The sequence below is a fragment of the Mycteria americana genome, chromosome 10, assembly GCF_035582795.1.
Source record: "Mycteria americana isolate JAX WOST 10 ecotype Jacksonville Zoo and Gardens chromosome 10, USCA_MyAme_1.0, whole genome shotgun sequence".
In the NCBI taxonomy this organism is placed as follows: domain Eukaryota; kingdom Metazoa; phylum Chordata; class Aves; order Ciconiiformes; family Ciconiidae; genus Mycteria; species Mycteria americana.
Window position 1 is genome coordinate 19,237,665 of NC_134374.1, and position 21,181 is coordinate 19,258,845.

The 21,181-nt window shown below is 48.0% G+C and overlaps 1 long non-coding RNA gene across 1 annotated transcript; it reads left to right on the forward strand.

The window, feature by feature from the left end:
* Positions 1 to 17,067: 17,067 nt before the first annotated feature.
* On the forward strand, positions 17,068 to 19,919 carry LOC142414964 (uncharacterized). The gene is made up of 3 exons (XR_012777256.1): positions 17,068 to 17,116; positions 18,281 to 18,564; positions 19,835 to 19,919. It is a non-coding gene; the product is annotated as an uncharacterized LOC142414964 (long non-coding RNA).
* Positions 19,920 to 21,181: the final 1,262 nt, after the last annotated feature.

A 21,181-nucleotide genomic window follows, 5' to 3' on the forward strand; every position in this document is an offset into this window, starting at 1 on the left:
GAGATGAGTGGTTCCACTCATCACGTCGTGTTCGTGCCATCGGGATGCACTTGCTGCTAAGTATCCTGCTGACGGAGCAGAGAGGTTCTGAAGTCCTCTAACTTCATTTTCTGGTTCATCCTCGGGAACAGTTGTGCAAAGAGCATGATTTATCATGACTGTTATGGTGATCTACCTTGATTTAGTGGTGAAATTACAATGATGGATCATACTTAATTATGATCATTAAAAGACATCAAAAATGTAATCGGCTGTTCATCATATACCTTATAAAGGAAAAAAATACCTCAGGTTTTTAAAGACTGGGACTCTAGGTGTTGATAAAATTAGAATATGTTTTATTCATGCTGTGACACAGCGTTCTTTCTTCACTGATCTCTTCATCCGGGCGTTTCACTTCAGAGGCATTGGGGAAGGATTTGAATGAGACTTTAATGAAGTATAAACAACCACGGGTCCTGGTTTTTCCAGGGGCCTCGTGGGGCGCAGGTCATGCCCCACATTAAGGAAATCTGGGGGGCTCCATCTGCGGGGAGAGCTCGTGCAACAACACAAGCTGCAGATCAGCACCCTGGCAAAAGCTGTTTGGATTCTGGAAACGCAAATTTGCCCCCATTTGACCTTGATTAAAGTCTAGCACAGTTTAATGAGGCAACATAAAATACAAGTCAAATGCTCAATAGGGAAAATCTTGTCAGACATAAGGAACAATTGGGATCAAGTCAGTCAGGGCTTCCTTGGGCTTTTAATGACCTGTTAGATTCAGCTTTACTGTAGGGTTTTATCAAAAAAAATAAGTGATAATGACTGAAGGGAGCATCATTAGTATTGGAGTGAAATGGCTAATGGCTCCAGATTGCTCACAGGTGTCAGAGAAGAAAAGTTTCTCCCTAGGCAGCAAGCTCTGTGATCACCACGAGCGTTATTATTTGCGCTGCAGGAGTGCCTATCAAGGTTAATGGAGACGCGGCCCCCTTTTTGCCGGGGAGCCATCGGGCTGTGCGCGGAGGAGAGGAAATGGGAAGAGCGAGCTCAGTGCTGGCATCCCCGCCTTGGTGCGCGATCCGCTGAGTGGAGCTTGGCAAGGTCCAGGGAGGAACCAGATGGTTGAAGGCGGGGACTGGAACATTTGATAAATATTACTATTATAACGTGTTACTATTATAATTCAGTGCCCTAACAGGACAGGTAAGGTGTGATTTGATCAGTCTGTATCTATCTGAGGAGCAAACCTTTTTGTTGGACTCTTCTGCTCCGCAAAGTGCGGGAGTCCACGCAGGGAGCCAAATGCAGACATATCTATCTGTCGCGGTAATTAACATTGGCAGCATTTACCACATTTCCTTTAGATCCTCAGAGTCTAGCTATGAGCAAATCAAAGCAGGATACATTTTCTAAGAGGTTTGCTTTGATTCAAAAGAGAATTCAGGGAAGTCCAGTGGCCTCTATTATACAGCACTCCAACTCAGATGATTGCTTATCTATTTGGCTTTAAAACCTGTAGCACATTATTATGCCCCAGTTAACAGATGGCAAACTGAGGACCAGAGAAGATGTGCCCAAGGTCGTACAAGGTTGGGAGACTCAAAGGGTATGGAAAACATCTGGTAATCTCATGTTGTAGTGAAGCAGTGCCACAGCGAGTCTCTGACAGTGGTCAGCAGGAGAAGCAGAGAAGGTCCTTGTGAGATCTTCACTCACACCGAGGTGCTTGCTCCTGCAGGAGACGGTGGGTAGCACATGCGGGCATTTACGGTGCTGTGTTCGTTGAGCAACAGATACAAGTCAAACGCAGTGGGACATCACTGGCTCACTTCCCATCCTTCTTCAGGGCAAGGCTGGGGCTCCCCTCGTCACGTGGGGCGTGAGGGCGCTTGGCCTTGAGCGGGACTAACTCCTGGGCTGCTCGTGCATGAGGGAGAAGCAACCGCTCCTCCTCTTCTCACCTAGCTGAGACAGGTCTAAGTCGCGGGTTGGGGCTGAGGTGGGGCCTTCCTGGGGAAGCTGGCGTGAAGGAAGGACCATCACGCGGTGTGGTGGGGCCGACGCAGATTTCTTTTTTCTGGAGTTGAGAGCGTTTGGTCCCTGATCTGCTCACAGCCGTGCCATGCCCTGTGCAACAACCTGGGTCCCAGCCGGTCACCATACAGCAAGATTTTGACCTTTTTGTTTAGAATAGTTTCTGTTCTTGCCAAAAGGGCAAACCCTTACAAGTGCGTTCTTTTCCCTCCGGTGGGCCCGGTATGCACGTAACACACTTTTCCTCTTAAGAGCAAAGTGTTTTTGCAGAGACAATTGAAAGAAATTAAGAATGGCACATCATGATCATTTATATCATGTGTATCTCAGAAAGTTCATCAATTCATATTACATTAGGGAATATGTAAACTAAATGTGCACTCATTTGGCATAGTCCTCAGAGCAATTATTCTTCAGTTGATTTAGTACACTTGATAAAAATAAAGGTTAAGGAGGATGTTAATTTGGGATATTTTTTTTTTTACTGGTTTTTATAAAGTGTTAGAATGCAGATTAATTCCAGACTTTATAATACTGCATCCAATTCACTATCATATAAAAATAACTTGCATAAATCAGAGGAGCGGGCCTGATCCTCGTGCTCCAATACTCGCAAGAATTTTGACATTGACTTCTACAGGAGCAGGCCCAATGTCAAAACCTAGATATAACATGAATCCGTGCCAGACACGTTAGAGCTCTGCTAGGAACATCCTCATTGGAGCAGAATAATTTGTGAGAGAGAGACACACACTGCGAGCACTCCTGGGGTTGGGGGCCCTGGGCAAAATGTTGGTGGCAGAACTAATTCTAGTCTGAGGAAATGAGAAAGCCAGTGTCGCGAAATGTTGTTGCTTCCAAATCTCAGCCCATCAGACTACTGAAGACCTACATTTTTCTGTCCGATTTTGGAGGTGGGGGAGTGTTGGCAGGACATCCTCAGGAGACAGTGAAAAGAGATAAAACCTCTGCAGCTTTTTTTCCCCGAGTTCAAGAGAGAGGAGTGAAAAACCTGCCAGTGCTGCCCTAAAATTGCTAATGAAAGAGAGTGAGAGAGGCATTTGCTTCAATATGCTCAGCCAAAATGGGATTTTCAAAGAAGTCTGGATAAAGACATCAGACACAAAGAAATCAGTACCTAATAAAAGAACTTACCTGAGTCAATCCTGCTGATTGGCTTCAATAGCAGACATGTGGGTGTTGAAGCAGAATTCACCGCAGAAGTTTAAAAAAAAAAAAAAAAAAAGAGAGAATGAAGAGGAAAAAGAAAAATGACATGCAAGTAGTAGGGAATGCTAATAACACAACTAGGAAAGGGTTCTTCCTCTGCAGGGTTAAGGGACTGCTTCACCTGGGAGGGGTGCTAGCAGTCTTTTTCCCTTAGGAATAAATCAGGCCTATATCCTGACATGGATCTGGGGGCAGATGGAGTGAAGGAAATCTCCCCGGAAGAAAAAACAGGATTATAAAAGTGAATAAGGAATTACATGGGAGTTATATACGGGAGATTTCGCTGTAGAAAAACAGGGTTACATATATAAACCTGTGGCTTAGTTCAGAAAACTCTTATCCATGGCTTTCTGACTGAGGAATCACACGTCTTCGTCCTTTCTTTCTTGCCTGTCCCTGTCACCAGCGCTGCGGGGACAACCCTTGTGTCCCTAGAGCTGCCTCAACCCATCACAGCTACAGGGAAGGGCTTTCTCCCCAGCTTCACCCCTGCGCCCCATGCACTGAGCCTGCACCCCTGGTGCATTTGGGGTTTGCAGAGAGCCCATCGTCTCTGGCAAATCCCAACAGCCGTCACGCAGCACCGGGAGCTGCCAGGAACCCGCACGCAGGGAGCGAGAGTCGCTCGTGGTCCTTTCCCCGTTCTCGGCATCGCTGTCCCCAGGAAATCTGCTCCCAAGGGTGCTCTTAGCAACTGCGTCTGCAGAGGGGTGGGAAGTTAGCTCTTCATTTTATCCTTTCTGCATCGCCCTTCTGGTCTGTGCCCAGGCGGGTCCAGGGTCTTGCAGACATGCATGCATAAGCAGGGAAGATTTTATTTTGCTCCTTTCACGTAGAGTTTATTTGATTTTGTATATGTAGGAGACTGCTGGATTCGTGAGACGTGCCAAGTTTCAGACTTCCTTGGTCCAAATCCTGTTGAACCATGTGCATCCAATTCTCCTCCCTCCCCCGCGTCTGTAGGAGCGGGGGAAGCGCTGGAACGCCCCGCGCGTGCATCGCTGCAGAAAAGAGCCTTGCCTTGGCTCAGGAAACGGGCACTATAATTAGGCACAGCTCTTCTGTCCTAAACACAATGATCTGAGGATTTATTTCTATCATTTGCGCATCCGCGGGTGTTTTTCTATAGCGCTCTCCAAGTGTAGGCCTAAGGGTTTCCAATGCAGATGGTTGGTAGCTGTAGTCTGCAAAGGGGCTTTTCTTCATATTATCAGAAAGCACAGGCAGACCCATGGTGCCTTACTTCCATTAAGCTCATTTTTTGGACCGACGAGTAAAACTACACATTTGTACATTTTTGTAATAAGAGGAGCATGCTGAGTTGGAGTTCCTGAGATGCCAAATGTGATTTCACAGCCACTATCCAGATAGGATTGTCCTTTAACATCATCCAAGAAGTTCTTATACACCAAAATTATTCTGTCACCCATAAAATGGCCCAAGTAATTTGGAGTGAGTTATTTAATAAACTTTGCCTTGCTGTAATCCACAAACAATTTATGATGTTCTTGAATTCCCTCATAATTCAGTTATTTCTTGCTAGATATGTTGGATGAATAAGTTGTGGCCTGTCGACTGCATGCGATTAATTAATTGCACATTTCTTGATGCTGTATTTTAAGTGTATTGGTCAGTTTAATTGGATCAGTGGGCCACGTGGTACACTTCTGTTCTCGGGTTGGATGGATGCTTTTCCTTGAAAGAATCCTCCAGGAATAAAAATTCCTGATCAAGCATTTAAAGCAGGCATCCTGGCTGAAACGCCAGGACGCAGGCAACCACAAACTCAATCAATTACGTAAGTGCTATTGGCATCCCAGAAAGTGAAGTGCTGCATTGTGCAAGTCTTTTTCCAAAAGAGAATTTCAGCTCGAGAAAATATTCATAGAAGTATTACCTAATATTCACTTTGCCAAGCTCACTCCTGCCAGTAAGTTCAGTTGTTAAAACACATGTAAAGTACAAGCTCAACCGAAGCAAATTTCTATGAAAATTATGTACAGCACATGCTTTCATCCACTCTTCCTAGCTCTCGCAGTACTGATATTAAAGGGATCAGCAACATCTCTCTTCGCACCATGTTTATTTCAGTTTTATATAACCTGAATGCCGCGTACATTCTGGCTCTGTCATTAACTTTAAGCTGGGTCAAGTTCATACATATTAGATAATAAGCATTTTTAGTCCCCAAATGTATGTGTTAATTAATTTTATTTCATTCAGTGTAATTGTCCTTATAGCTCTGTGCTCATTAGAAGAAGAGGTTGAGAATCCTCCTTTGTGCTAGGCTTAATTTGGGTAGAAACCACGGAAGCTGCCTTACAACTTCTCTGTCAATGCAGATGAGTTCTGACTTGCAAGCAACCCCCCCCTCCTCCCCGCCACTATTACTGACTCAGGAGTCATTTCCAATTCCTTGGTGTAAGCACACATCACTCTAAGGAGACAGAAATTACATCCAGAGGAGTAGAAATAGCCAGGAAGACCTACTTTCATATATTTTCCTTTCGAAAGATGCGAGTACGTTGTGCTGAATGGAAATACCTACACTGAAGCAGGTGCTGGAGGTCTACCTGCTCTTCTCCCCGTCATCCAATTAATTTGTCCAGGGTCTAAACATTGGCAAAAGCGCCTGTCCTCACCGGTGGGCACGGCTGCCGAGTGTCTCTTCCAGTGCGTGTGCCCCGTGCAGTAGGTTTCTAACGTGCGGCTAACAGCACGTATAGGTAATAGACTATAGTTTATAAGCAGGTCATGGGTGATCAGGTAGACCTTGCTGTAGTCGGTAAGGATTCTGCAACTATTTATGCTTTTTTTTGGTTATCCAGTGTTTATTAGCAGAGCTTGCGTGCCCCAGACTTGTCTTTTTCCTTCTGCAGTGTCAATCACTCAAGCCTCAAGACCACAGCGGCTGCATCACTGCTACAGCTGCTGTTCATTAAAGCACCTATTTGTCATTTATTAGGAATTTGTAAATGAATCCTGAAGAGGCAATTCTCTCAGTACGTCCTTCAGCGCTGTCAATGCTGGACATCTTTGCGTCCTCTTGTGTGTTTATGACTCGTTTTTGCTATGAGAGAAGGGCTCTTTAGGGTTTTTGATGTGGAGCCGGTATTTGAGATATTGCATTTATAGGGGAGGTGCGGATCACTCAGTTCTCACAGATCACAGCAGAAGATGAAGATGCTCAGCACCTGCTCGGTTTGCGAATATCCCCCGGTGGAAGGCTAACCACAGCTTCTGCCTCCCGTCCCCCCGGTTTTCACTTGTGTTGACATCTTTCCTGAGTCAACTAGACATGTAATACTGAATAACACATTTTAGCTACTTTGAGGTGTGTCTAAAAAATGTATGAAGCACCGGCCCGGGTCTTGGCTTCTTTGGTGAACTTCTGAAGATGTGATCAGTGAGGAAGCGTTGGAGGAGGATGCAGTCCCAAAGGGAACGTGCCCCTCCCAGAAGGTGATCCTTAGGGAATACAACAACTCAACCTCTTCTATTAGTACACTGTTTCTCCTCATCCGAAGAGGGCAATGGGCCCTGCAGTATGCCTGGTGATCATCAGACATGCGCAATTCCCTGACCAAAGGGGAAAAGGCGGTCTGAAATCGGAGCGGCTTGCAGAGACTTCTCTTCCGGCTAATGGACTTTCACAGAAAGCGCCTCTGATGGCACTGCACAGGGGAGGCCGCCTTTCTCTAGCCCTCTTGAGGGGTTTTTTTTTGCACCATTTTTGCAATGCTGATCTTCTGAGCTAACGTCTTGAATTCCTCTGCCTGGTAATGCAGTGTGGTCCTTTGAGACCCCTGGGCCTATTTAATTTCATGCATGTGTAAGATACCTTTTCCCTTTTGGCACCGTGATACCAGCTGCAGTCACTTTAAACACTGCCAGTCAATCCTAGTTATCAGAATCTGTACAGGGGACAGGAGGAGGGAGAAGATAATGGATTTGCCTTGAGAGCTCATCTAGAAATCCAGCCCTCCACAGCAGACTGCCTATGTAATGTATTACTTTTTAATAATGTAAATATATTAACATTAGAGCAGTCTTCTCAATCTTCAGTACCTAAACATTACATCACTACCAGGAGCAAACGTAATTAGATATCATAAATATGAAAAATATCAGGACATTAACATAAAGAGCACCAATAAGTTGCTTTGCTTGTCATGTAATTGAAAAGCATGAGGGGTGCACTCCGCTGCGTGTGTGCATGGTGAGCAGGGATCGAGCGTAATGCGAAGGGACAGCTCCGGTATGCAGAGCCTCACCCGAAATAACTTCACAGGGACGCTGTCAAGGGTTTTTTAGGTCTGAAAGTTAACATTTCTGTAAAGTTGATTAGCGCTCGCAAATGTTCTGTGCTATTTTCTAATCAGCGACATTCGCTCTCTTGGTTATTTAATGGTATTAGCGGCAGCAAAAGTGGAACCATTTGTTTCAGGCCAAGCAATCATAATCCTGCTCACTCTGGATGCTGGTATTTAAACATGCGTGGGATGCTGTTTTCATCCTACATTCCTGTCCTGTAAGATTTTTGCTTTGCAAAGTTTTCCAGTCTCTTGGTCTCCTGCTTAACACCCTCCAGGTAAGCCTAGAATTGAAGAAATGTCAACCATTTTAAATAAGGTACAACGCCAATATGACATATGAAGATTTTAAACTTCCAGAGCAAAAAGGAATTATTTAGCATGGCTCTACTGGGAGTAACAGACTCATGCTGAGAAAAATGGGATGCTTTGAATGACTTTCTGGCAATGAAATCTGTGGAACGGCCCAAGAGGGAAATGTCAGGTCCTTGTTGCTGGGGTAGATTAGATACTCACTAGAAGGTATCTAATCCTGGCGGGAAGACCGGTCAGTGGTGCTTTCCCAACCGGTTGTACAAAGGGCCTCTTAGGCTGGTCCCGGGCTCTAAGTGAGCACCCGGGTTCACGTTATCGGGGTGCAGAGGGAAGGCTTAGCTTAGCACTCGCGCAGCAAGGACAGGACTCTGAACAGAGAGCAGACATCCTCGTGACACGGGCAGAAAAGGGAGTGGTGCAGCGTGGCTGCGTGCAACCAGGAACGGTGTCCGGCCTTAGATAAAGTCGTCGCTGCTTCCCCCGTGCGCTGTGCTGCTTCTCTGTGCGAGGTTTCTGAAGCATCCGCCGTTTCCCTGCCTGCCGCAACGCACAGACGCGCAGTGGGGACGCGCGGGGCGTGTGGGTTAAGCCCGGGTTTGCCCAGGGCACCCGTGGTGCTGGGCTGAGCAGGGTGGCTGGGGCTTTCCTGACGAGGAGCACCCGTGAACTCGAGCCTTGTCCTGGGCTGCTCAATGCAAGCAAGCCCCGGCCAACGGGGTGTCCGATGGGCCTGGGCTTGCTTGGGCTTGTGGCGTTGGAGGTGGTCTGCTGGGGGTGCTCCAGGGGTGCAGAGCCCCCGCCGAGGCCGGCAGCGGTGGCTGAGCCGGCTGCTCGGAAGCAGTCCGTCACTGGCATTTTTGCATGTTTTATCTGCAAACCTGCTGCTTCCTGGAAGTAGTCTCGTTCTAGATTTTGATGCCAAATCCTCTTTTACCTTCTTCTGTTACTCTTTCTGTACACCCCTTGTTCTCTAATTAGTTGAATTTCTGTCTCTGCTTTGCTTCTCCCTTTGTCCTTTTCCCGGCTCCGCTCTTAGATCTCTCTTTTCTTTACTTTTTGTCTGCCCTCTCATGGCTGGATATTTATTTGCTTATTTTAATTTCTCCGGTGGGAAAGCCTTTCCCGCGCCACGTCTCACAGACATCAGAGGATCTTCTCAGCCCCTTCCTGTCCTCCCCGTCCCTGTGCCTGTGTTTTTTCCTCGCCCTCTCCTCCTCTGCGAGTTGTGCTGTTGCTCTGCTCTCACTGCCATGGTAACTTCAAAAAGACACGGCCATTTGATATACCAGGCGAGGGAGAAGGAGTGTGTGCGTGCATGTGTATGTGTCAGGAGAGGGAACGGGACATCCTTTTCCTTTCTCTTTTCATTTTTATGTTCAAAGCATTTCATTACAGCCGCTGGAAAGAGGCACTCAGCTTGCAGGTGCAGCATGAGGCCGTGGGACAGGAGCCGTGCGCCCCGTCCTGCTGCCCATCTCGGGGCAGGGGATGCTCGGCTGCTCCCCGAGCCCGGCTCCCGGCTCTGCAGCAATGGGGAGAAAAAAAAGAGGTAGCAACATCTTAAAAGTCTAAAGCATAGGAAGGAATAGCTCTGCTCCTGAGGGGAAACATATGGGGCATTAGGAACACTTTCCCCAGCTTGCACATTTATGCTTGGAAGTTAACAGTGAAGGAAAACAAACACAACAGCTTCAAACCAAACAAGCCGTAGGGGATCACGGGCTGCAGCAGCTGCTGGGGTGAAATCAGCAGCGCATCGTGGCGGGGACCTGCTGGAGAGGCTGGGCGGCGTGTGAGCCACCCGGCGTCGGCACAGGACGAGGCGTCGTGGGGCTTTCGCTAAGAGTTCGGGCTGGAAGTGGGAGCGGTCAGGCCAGCCCTGCCCAGGCGGGGGTTTCTCAGGGGTACGGTCCCACGTCAGCCCGCTAATCCCGGCCGTTGTGCTGGCTGGGAGCGCGCGGCACCCTCCAGCCAAACCCTGGGGCTGCGGAAGCAGTGGCGGAGGCTATCGCCGCAGCTTCCGTCCCCTTTTCCACAGAAATGGTAGCACCGTTAGCACATCTCTCCCCTGCCCTGCGGCAAGCAGTAGCGCCTGGGTGCCGACGTGCTGTTTGCCCAGAGACAGCCACGGACGAGGAGCTGGAGCCGGGGCCAGGCTCTTTGCGGGTCTGGCAGCAAAGGGCCCCTCCAGCCCTGGGTAAGACAATTACTGTTTTGGACTCGTCGTATATTTTCTCCACAGTCTCATTTTGAAAGGGGTAATGATCTTTTCCTCTCCCCTGGGTGCCGGAGAAGCAGCTCGGGCGATTAGGTGCAGAGAGGGGCTGTGGGAACTGCTCCTGCCTGGGAGCACAAGGGTGCCGGCAGCGAGGAAGGGAGCCCTCTGCTTCTGCCTCCCCTCGTTCGTTACCGGAAAGGTAAGGAAAAACACTAACTGCAGAAATGTCCCTGTGCCGAGGAGATGTTTGTCTGTCTTGCTGAGCTGCTGGGCAGGAATCGGTCCCACGTGCTGGGGAGAGAGCGGTGCAGCCCCCAGCCGCCTTCCCCCACGGGACCACGGGAACCCCACGTGCCACCGAAAGCGGGGCTGGGACACGGCCAGGGCGGGGGCAATGCAGGCATGTCCTCGTCCCAGCTCCGGCGGGAGCGGCCTCATCACTGCCGGGGGTTGCGCAGCTGTCTTTGCACAGGCAGGTTTGAAAGCAGCTTTTCTGCTGCATGGAGCTGGGGAAGAACAAACCCAGTGCTCTGCAGGGAATGAGCAGGGGATTCTCTGCAAAGATTTCCTCGCATAAATACCCTCCTGTGGCTTTTAATATGGCTGGGGAGGAGGAAGGAACAATCTGGGCCAGCAAATCTAAAACCTGGTTTTCTAATCTGTGTCAACCAAGCAGGGAAAGAATAGAGGGAGGAAAGAGCAAACAGTGGTGACCCCACTGTGCATCTTGAAGGAGCAGAAACAGGTCCCTGGAACGATGCTCTGCCCCGCTCGCCCCATCCCTGTCCCCCGCACACATCTATAGCTTTGTAGTGCACCTTTAATGATTGCATGAGGGACGGGGCGGCTGCTAATGAAGCGAGATGCAGTTGAAACCTGCTCCCTAACGCGGTGCTAACTCAACCTCGTGTCCGTTATCTTTATTGTAATAGCATCGTGGCAAAGCTATATTAATGCAGAGTACTTTTCGTTTGCATGGCATTATTGAGTTATTCATGAAAGGGGTTGACCGGATGCACGTGTTCCTGCTCCTTGGCTTGTTGGGGCTTGTTGGTGCTTGTTGCTTTGCTGCGTCCTCACCGGGACGACGCAGCTTAAGACACGCTGGAGAAAAGTGCAGCCCCTCTTCTTCAGCAGGGGAGAGAAGCAGAGATGCACCGAGGCAGGCAGGGGCAGGCTGGCCCCAGTGCTGGCCATGCCGCGACGTTTTAGGCAGCGTCTGAGTGCAGGTGAGGAACGGGGCCGTGGAAACGCCTTGGGCTTGGCTCTGCGTCCTTGAGCGGGGCTGCAGAGCAGCCGCCTGCCTGGAGAGCTGAGAGCTGGTGGGGGCGGTCTCGGGGGGGATTTTCGATGACAAGAGGAACGGGAAGAGAAAAAGGAAAAGGCCATTCAGGTCAGGTTTGGTTTGATTTTCGCCTGAAAGCATTTAGAAAATTGGAGGAAACTTCTAAATGAAATGATGTTCTCAGCTGAAAAGACCTGAAAGTCTGCTATTGAAGGCTTTGACTTTTGTTTTTATTTTTCATAAGCAAATAGCAGAAATCTGCAGATATGTTTTGATGCTTAAGCTCCATTTATTTTTGTTGGAAACGGTGTTTGGCTGTTTGGTTTTGTTTTCACCGGCTTTATATTGGAAAGAAAACATCCTGGATGCAAATGTGCGATCCAGGAGCTAATCTGTGAGTCTGCCACCAAATGCATCTTTTCAGTACAAAATGTCTCCAGCACCAGAATCCTGGGTTAATTTGCCATTCTTCCAGGGCTACATACAAACTGTTTAGCTGATTAGAGATGTGCAAACACACCCACCACGGCATACACTAGCGCTCATGAACTGATAAATAACAACAAACCAGAGGCTGGTTTTTTCTCCCCAGAACCATCTAGTTTTTTTCTCCCCTGCCCAGCTCCAGCACCTGGTGTAAAAATCAGCCCGTCTTTCCCAGAACCACCTTTAACTTTTATGAGCTCTTGCACTCACTTTGTTTGCTTGCTGCCTTCGCCTTTCCCCTCTGGTCTGAAGGCCCCGCAGCCCCGAGCAATGCTCACCCTGCACGCAGCAGCCTCGGGGCTTCTCTCCAGCTGCGGAGCAGCGGATTTGGGCAGGAGGCTGAGGTGCTGTCGGCCCACCGAGGAGGAGGAGAGTGGAAAGGACAGATTTGGTGTGCCTGTCGGTGCGGTTTGGCGGCGGCGCGGGGGAGCTGGTGCATGTGCTCCATCACGAGCAGCCGCGGGAGGATCTGCTGCCTCTGGGAAAGGACAGGCTGGATGCGTTTCGTTATGCTTCCCTCGTGGGCATGCATATGTATGAACGGCACACGCTGGTGCATGTGCCTATGCATGTGCACGGCAGGAGATGGAGAGAGACTCACTTACGCATTAATCTGTCTGGAGGACCGACTCACGTCCGTGGTCCCAGGGAAGCGGGAGGACGGGCCGGCCTCTCCAGATGGGACAGTTGTAAGGAGATGCAGGTCCCTGAGCGCTGCGAGGACGGGGCTGCTCCCGGCCGTGCCGCGGCACCCGCTGCAAACCCTCGAGTGCAACAGGACCAAGGCACCGACCGTCTCTGCTCCCCATGTTTTTGGCCACCCCCTCTACCCGTGGCAGTGGGATCCTGGCGGGGTCGTTCTCGCAGGGGAAATCTCGCTGGCCGCTCGGATGAGCTTCTTTGTTGCTGGAGCAACGCAGAGCAGGCTGAGCAGCCCTGCGTACCTGGTTCCTAAAATACTGCTCCATCATTAAAGCCCTATCATGTTTATGAGTCAGCGTTGCAGGGAGACGTACGTATAGCACTTCCCTGCCTGCTCCCCGTCCTGCCCGTCACTCACGCACCCGCCGTACCTGAAACATGCAGGTTTCTCCTCCTCGGGAAAACAAAACCCCACGTCCCTTCTTATACGGCTGGGGGAAAAAAAAAAAGAGGATGTTTTAAATCGAGCTTATCTTTCTCAGAACTTCCTTTCTCTTTGTCCTTGAATAAAGTCTCTTGGTTTCCTCTGTCTGGTCCCTGTGAATGAAATTCCTAGCAGGGACACCTTGTCGGCTTTTTTTTTTGGACCTAAATACAATGTTTCAAACGAAACGCCTTTTTTAGTCTCATCCACTTCATCTACAAGAAGATGGGTAAAAAAATCTATTTTCTTTCTTCTTTTTAAAAGATTTTTTTTTTTTCCTCCAATTGGCCTTATGGCTCCTGTTAAGAAATTATATAACAAATTGTGGAAATCTGGAACAGGGCTGGTAGTTTTTCCTTAAGAATGTCCCGTCTGCCACTAAGACAAAGAAAGGCAGAGTAACATTCAGTAGGGAAAAAAAAAAAATCAAAGTTACCGTTTGGCTTTTGAACAAGGTGCAAATTAGTGAGTATTTGTTAAAATTTGAGACAGCAATTGTCTAAGAAGAATATTTTCAAAGAGGAGAAGGGTTTTTTTCTTCTTAAATAAAAAAGCCCCTGAACCTTCCTTTCTTTTAACTTCAAAAGGGAGCCAGATTGCAGAGGAAGAGAGAAAAACCTTAAATCTCCTCTGAAGGGAAGCAAGTAACTTAGTCAAAGTGATCTTATTTGTGAGGCAATAATTTTCTCTTTCCTTTTCTTTTCTTTAAGATCACGATCAACTGACTCGTAAATTTTTAACTGAGCTGGTGAAACCTCTGCTCCACCTATAGCGATGTCGAATGGCCATTTATTTGAGGATAACTGGTTTATGCTGAGACCTGCCTGTTTTGGACAACTTCATCAGCAGGCACCAAGTAGGAGTTTTCCCTCTGCTTTGGGTAGCTGTTTTCAGCAGTACAAGAGTGCATGAAAATGCTTCCAGCTGCCTACGATGGCATTTTGCACTTGCTTCTGCGTCGACGCAAGTAGCGGCAACACAAACACGCTTACGCTTAGGCATGGATCCAAGTCTTGGTGGAAGATAAGTGGTGCCTGTCCTGCCCGGGGTCTCTCCCAGCGACTGCATTTGCAAATAAATAGCAATGATAAAGAGGGATTTTCAGATGTGACCCATAGGTATTTCATGTTTATGCAAGTGATAATCTCTGGAAAAAAGATGCCCGCTAAGGGATGTTCTTGCGATTTATCTATGAAAGCTAGTGTCAGCCTTGTCCAGAGTAATATTAACCCTTGCATGCGTTTATATATGCAGCATCTGCCCAGTCTTTGGCTGGGCTTGTAGATGTGACATTGAACTCCTCATTTCAATCTAAACTTTAATAACGTAAGAGTTGCCACAGTGCAGCAGAGCACCAATTCATCCCGTAGCCGGGTCTGCCTGTGGCCCGTGCCAGATGCTTCAGAGGAGATTGCAGAGCATCATCATACAGCTAATTGGTGGGAACTCATCCTCCCGCTGCCAGCTGGTGCTCATCAGCTATGTGTCCTGCAGCACCGGGGTCTGATGAAAATAGCCATGTGTAGTGCTTCTTGCCTGCCTTCAATCAGAGGAGCACAAACACCAGTGAATGAAACCCCTCATATGGTGGGCATTGTGTTGTTGCTATCTGTTGATTGCCTGATATCAGGGGACTGAGAGCCAGCATCCTTGATGGAGGTTCAGCGGTTGCAATCACCGGCTAGCATCAACACAGGACCCAGCATATGAACGGTTTTGTTCACTGATGTTTGTGTGCTCTCCTAATTTCCCTTACGGTCCAGGGAAAGTCAGGCGGCTCCTGCGAGTGCGTGGAGAGCTGCACCAGCCAGGGGCTGGGACCACAGTGCGCTGCGGGGCGGGCAGGGAGATGCTCAGGCACGTGTAAGTAGACTAAAAAAATAGCAAAATTAAAAACAGTAAAAGAGCACGAAGCTGGGCAAAATGTGATGTGGGCTGGAGCCTGTGTGGGGGCAGAATTACAAACCCTGTAGCCCGGAGCTGGGCGCTGGCTGGACCTGCCTATCTCTAGAAGAACAGCGCTTCCCCCTCTTTTGTAGAGCAGCAGAAGCTATTCTTGTAGCTGTCGAGTCCTTTTTTGAAAGTTAGTAAGCTTTTTTTTTGCCTCAATAACCTACAGCAGAGAGTCCTACAGGCTAATTATATGTTTCATTTTAAATCCTTTAATTTTTTTGTAGTTCAAATACATAACTATGTTTTTCTCCCACATCTTTGATTCAGACGGATGATTTGCTTCATTAATTGATATGTGGAGGAGGGGGTCTAGAAATGAGCTATATTTATGCTTCAAAAATAATCTTTTCCCAACTGTGTTTTTTTCTTCTGTGAATCCTCATATTTATTTCAAAATTATCCTGAAGTGAATGTCATCAACCTTTGTCCATGAGTCTTTTGCTGGATTAATTAGTCTATAATGAATCTACTTCTTGTCCTCTTTGATTTCCAGCTTTCAGGTTGGCCTGCTGTCAGACTGCACCCAGAAATCTCCTTTCTACCCTGAGCTGTCAGTACAAGGAGGAGGGCAGGGTGCTGGGGCTGCTTGCAAAAACTGACAGCTTGGCAGAGCTGGGATTTCGGTCGTGAGGTGAAAACGCATTTGGGAAGTGCTTCTTTCCTGGAGGAGCTGTTGGAAACCCGTGAGCCCAGAACGGAGCCGTCCCAGAGCCCAGCCTGGTCCTGGTCCAGCCACTCTGGCGGGTGGCACAAGCATCCCTGCACCAAACAGCGATGCATTCACCTCCCAGAGGGAAAGTTTTTGTGTAGCCTTGTCACTTGGTGATGATTATTTCAGCTCTTCCTGGCCAGATGGAGAAACTCGTGAAGGCCCCAGCCCTACAAACCAGACACCAAAGCAAATCACGCTGTCACACTGCTCTGCTACCAGCCAGGGTCTCATCTCCCCAGGGAGTTTTCCAGCGCTGCTTGCTTGCTGCTTTCTACTTGGCTTTTTAATTTTTTTTTTTTGCTTTCAACACAGTTTGGTGAAAAACGGGTGTGAATCATTTTTCATGAGAAGCTTCCATTGCAAAAAGCACTTTTTTTAGGAATGCAGCATCTTTTTAAGTGAAATGCCAGAAATCTCACAAGCTGAAGCTGAAATGTGCTGGTTGCAACATTAGGTGCTAACAGTTGGCAAAGCTTGTGTCCCAGTGGCTAAAATACCAGAGAAAATGGCAGACAGTTCCTTGGCTTTTAAATCTGGGCTGTCTTGCTTGTGTGACAGGAGGAGAGAGGGTAGGACTCGGCTCAGGCTGGCTGGCTGGCTGATTGACACATTTCACGGACAGCTTTTTATGGCACTCATCATGGTGATGTTCTGATTGCCTCTCCAGCGCTAATGAAGATCTCCTGTAATGGGCCTGTGAGGTAGGAAAATATTATTATCTCTAATTTCCAGATGAGCCTGATCCACGTGGATCCATTCGCCTGACATCGCTGGCCTGCGTGACGGTGGCGATGACGCAGTCCCATGCGGGCGGTGGTGCCGGTGCTCCTGGCCCCGTGGTGCAGCCGCGGCTGCACAGGGTTAGGCTGACCCTGCTGTGATAGCCGTCTCCGATGGGTCTCGGAGATACTCCCAAAGCTGCCGAGAAACCCCTCAAGACCGGCAATGTTGTCAGCTGAGAAATGTAGAAAAAATGCCACGCCCACAGTTGGCTTTGTCTTGAAATTTTCAAATCCAACCCATCGGGAAGAATTATCAGCGTCTTTGTTTAGATCTTTGTCCCTGAGATTTTTTTTATAGAGATGCCTGCAAAAATGGTGCATAACATATTAGTAATAGTCTCAAGAAAACAGGGAGAGACTTAAAAAAAAGAACTCTTTTTGTGAGACTGGAAATGTTTGATGCTGGCACTAGTTTGGGGTAAGGTGGGGAGAAATGTTTTTGAAAACCATCATTTGGAATAAAATCTTTCATCCTACAGTTCAAGACAGCCTTCAGAGCACCATAATGGTGTAAAGGCTGGCCAGGCAGCCTGGCCGTCTGCCGAAATTTCAGACCCTGCCACCTCCTTTTCTGCAGCGTGTTGGGGACGTACCCAAGCATCAGCCTCAAGCACGGGACCTCTGGCTGCAGCCTCGTACCAGACGCTGTTTGCTTGCTCCCACCTTCTCTATTGCCTGTAAGTGGCTACAAGCTGATGACAGACACAAGCAGTTTATAGGCAGATTCGCAGAAAGATTCTTTTTGTAGGTCGGTGCCACGACGATGACGGCTGGGGTGCCAGCTACCGAGATGAAGGATGAAGCCTCTGCTCCGGTTCCCTTTGACCTGAGCTGAGCAGCAAACTCAGCTTGCCCTCTGGGTGGAGAGGTGGCACATATGGATTTTGATACCTTTCTTCTGTTTAGAGGTCATTTTCCGCTTTAAATATTCATATTCTAAGGGACATTAAATAAATAATGCTGAACTTGTTAAGCTGAGCGGCTTGCAACTTTTGCATTTTGTGTCTTGTTTGCAATCGGGAAGCGATGCGAGGCTGCTAAATACAACCTGCTCTGTAATTAAAGAAGGTTTTGTTGCTCAGACCCCATTATCTGCTAGCTGGGTTTGCAAAGCAGGACTGAAATGGTTTGCGTGCAGGTCTTCAAAACAGGTGTCTCTGATAGCTACAGGCTGGTTTCCTCTTTGGCGGGGGGGGGGGGGAAGAAAAAAAAGTGCTGCAAATGACTGTTTTTGTTTTGATCAACCAGAGGCCCCCAGCCCGGCTTTCTGTGCCGGGTGGGAGCGCATTCCCGTCGGCTGCCTGCCAGGCGGGGGCAGGCGGGACAGCCCCGCTGCAGTCCCACCGCTCCTCTATTGCTCCTCACAGGGGTGCCGGCCGCTCCGCCTGGGCTTTTATTATGTGGATTCCAATGCATTGCCTGTAGGATCTGCATTAAATGGCAATTTGGAAGAAATCCCTGCGGCGTGAGATTGAAAATAAATGGCCAGCGCCTCTTATTTTATTTTTTCCTCTGTTTGGTTGGTACCAGAATATCCCACGGTGTCTTGGGACTTGCAGTTCAATTCAGACACTCGTATTTGCAAAAGATGGTTAATGAATATGAGGTTTCAAGGTAGGAGCCTTTCAGTGACATCAGATTTATGTAGAGACAGTTATTATAGTTTTTTTCCCCCGTCTGCTTCAGAAGGAATATGAATCACCAGCTGAAGGCCTCCTGTATTTGTAAATCAGCTGAAACATAACGGTGATGTTGGGAAGTTGTACTGAGTTAACTGAGCTACTTCTCAATCTCAGAGCTTTACATAACCCCTTCTTAATGCACTGTTATTTCCTTTACAGATAGACTCATAAATTACTCCTGGTACACAAAATGCGTGGGAGGCTGCCTGTTTGCACAGCATGGGACCAAGACCTGCACATTCAAATATCGGCAGACAGCTGGAACGCAATCTGTGAAAAAGGCACTCAGAGCCTCCAGGTCTATTAAATACAAACTTAGAACATCTACTGAGAATTTTATATCTTGCATTACATGGGTAATGCCAAAAAGAATAGGTGCGATACCCCTGGGACTTTGTCAATAAATGTCGCAGCAGAGCATCCAAAAAATCTTTCTTCTGCAGGTGGGTGGATCGGTGTGCACATAGGGGCTGTGGGCACATATGCGTGGTTAGGCAGGAATGTATATTTGTGCATACCTATATGTTTGAGAGAGGAACATCAGCCTGTGATAGCTGATTTAATTTAGTGCTGAACTCGAACTCTAACCACATCGAGAGAATCAGGAAACATGCCGTTTTGGGTTCTGCAGTTGTTTTGCCGCAGTCCTATAAAATTACAATGTATACAGACCCAAATTGTCCTTTTCTGAAGTTATTTGCTTCCTAATGTTGGGAGAGCTTCCGTTATGGACAAAGTTGCCATATTTGCTTCCAACAGTATGTCCAATTTACACGCACAGTTTTTAGCAGACAAGTGAGGTGGTACGGGGCAGCCGTTAGACTGATGGGCACAAGGGGAGGCAGGGTCGAGATTGCAGAGCCCCACTGAACGGCCTCTGGTTCAATTTCCACGTTAGCACTCCTGTGCGTACCGTGCTTACCACCTTTTTATCTTACTGGCCGAGTTCTTCAAAAATCAGTGTCTGATTTTGAAACGTAGTCCAAGGACCAACTCTTCTCCCACACCCTCCAGCGGCGTGTGATAGCTTTTATGCTGCTTTTACCTTCTGTAGCTGCGCAGACTTTACTAATATATTTCAGTTTCCTGTTACCCACAGCCAGTAATAAAAATTTGGAAAAACACTTTACTTCGTCTTTAATCTAAAGGCCGCCTCTTGGTTAAGTTGTTTTTGAATATAAGCCCAATACGTTTCCAGCTGCAAATAAGGCCTAGGTATTCGGGCTAGTCATATGTCAGATTTGATTAGTAGCATAATCCATTGGGTATGGAAATGATTCACTAACATTTCAAAGCACCTCTCGATGCTAACGGGCTGTAGTTGCCTGCCATGCAGGAGCTGGTTGGATATACCTGGTTTTGGAAAGAGAGAATCTGATTATGAAAGAAATAATGCATTTGGGTTTTATCTTAGAATCGTACAATAGTTTGGGTTGGAAGGGACCTTTCAGGTCATCTAGTCCACCCCCTCTGCAATGAGCAGGGACACCTTCAACTAGATGAGGTTGCTCAGAGCCCCGTCCAACCTGACCTTGAATGTTTCCAGGGATGGGGCATCTCCCACCTCTCTGGGCAACCTGGGCCAGTGCTTCACCACCCTCATCGTAAAAAATTTCTTCCTTATATCTAGTCTCGATCTACCCTCTTTTAGTTTTGCTGTTTCTTTTAGTTCTTTTAGTTGTGTTTCTTTTAATTCTTTTGGTTATGTTGTAGTGTTGTCCAGAAGCTTATATTAAGAGGAGGTGACTGCAGCGATGTGATCTGGGCTGCACTTGTTTGGGTGCTCAGGGAAGGCAAGCGCAGGTAGGATGGACAGAGGCTGAGCCACAGTGGCTCCTTGCAAGCACCCGCCCTGTGGAAACGTGGTCCCCAGCTTTTCGGGAGAAGGGACAAGTGGTTGGAGATACATCAAACTCCCTTCCACATCCGAGCCGGCATTTAGGCTACACAGAGAGCACCCAACCCGCATCGCTTTCCCGAGCGCCCGCGGGGCAGGGGCACGGCCCGCTGTGCCGGTGGGAGATCAGACCCGAGCCCGCGCCGCTGGTGCAGCCAGCGCGCAGGAGCCCGCCATCGGGCTCGACGGCAGGCGTGGGCGTGAAAGGCGTGTTACTGACACCATCCTCAGAGGTTTGAAATATAAACAGCTGAGAAGCAAACAAAATTCTCTGTACTTCTCCCAAGAAATCAGTCATTTCTGGGATATTTTTGTTTCTTTCAGGAGTAAGGTGTGGTCAGGAGGGAGGAGGAGAGATGTAAAAACAAATAACGCTCGCTGTTTCAAAGCAAAAAGCCTCTTGTGGGTTAGGCGAGTGCTGGGAGGAAAGCTGCCTGTTCATGTATGACATTATTTAAGTTGCACCAAGTTTTACTACCTCGGTGCATCCTTCAGTCGCATGGGGATAAAAGCTCTTGCCTACAAGGCCTACTAGATGCATGGAAAATGCTTTGGGATTTTTGAATAAGAAATGGATAAAAGCCCAAATAACTATTGCTCATTGCGCTGCTAACGAATTTTAATAAAATCTGGTTTAAGAGGCAGGGATTAGGTACGGTAATGTGTAAAAACATGGATTAGCAGAAGTACAACAAGCAGTCATACAGTTTGAGTTTGTTAGCAACTCCTGCTAGAAATATTTGGTGAAGTTTTTCAGGGGCATAAGTTGTCATGAGACCTACAATTCTCTTCTTGATTCTGCTGGTAGCTTTTTATTTTGATAGCCGTGGGGGAAAGAAAAAAAGATTAATGTATCTGTTTTATAACAATCTATCCAGGGTGGGAAAAAAAACCAACCCAAACCTTCTTACACTTTGCCTTTCAGTTCTGCAATAATAAATTAACTATCACAGTTTAAGATGCAATTGTTGTTCTTTTACATCTCCAGACTAATGCATCGTGACACCTCGATTACATGAAACGTGGACGGCTTCTCCTGCCCCCTCTCTTCTAGGTGAAAGCCTGTGACCGCATCAAGGGAACGCTCCCCGGCTGCCTGGGCTGGAGGTGGTCCGTTTGTACGCCAGCAGCCGTGCCCAGGGTCCCCGGCTGTCCCCTGCGCC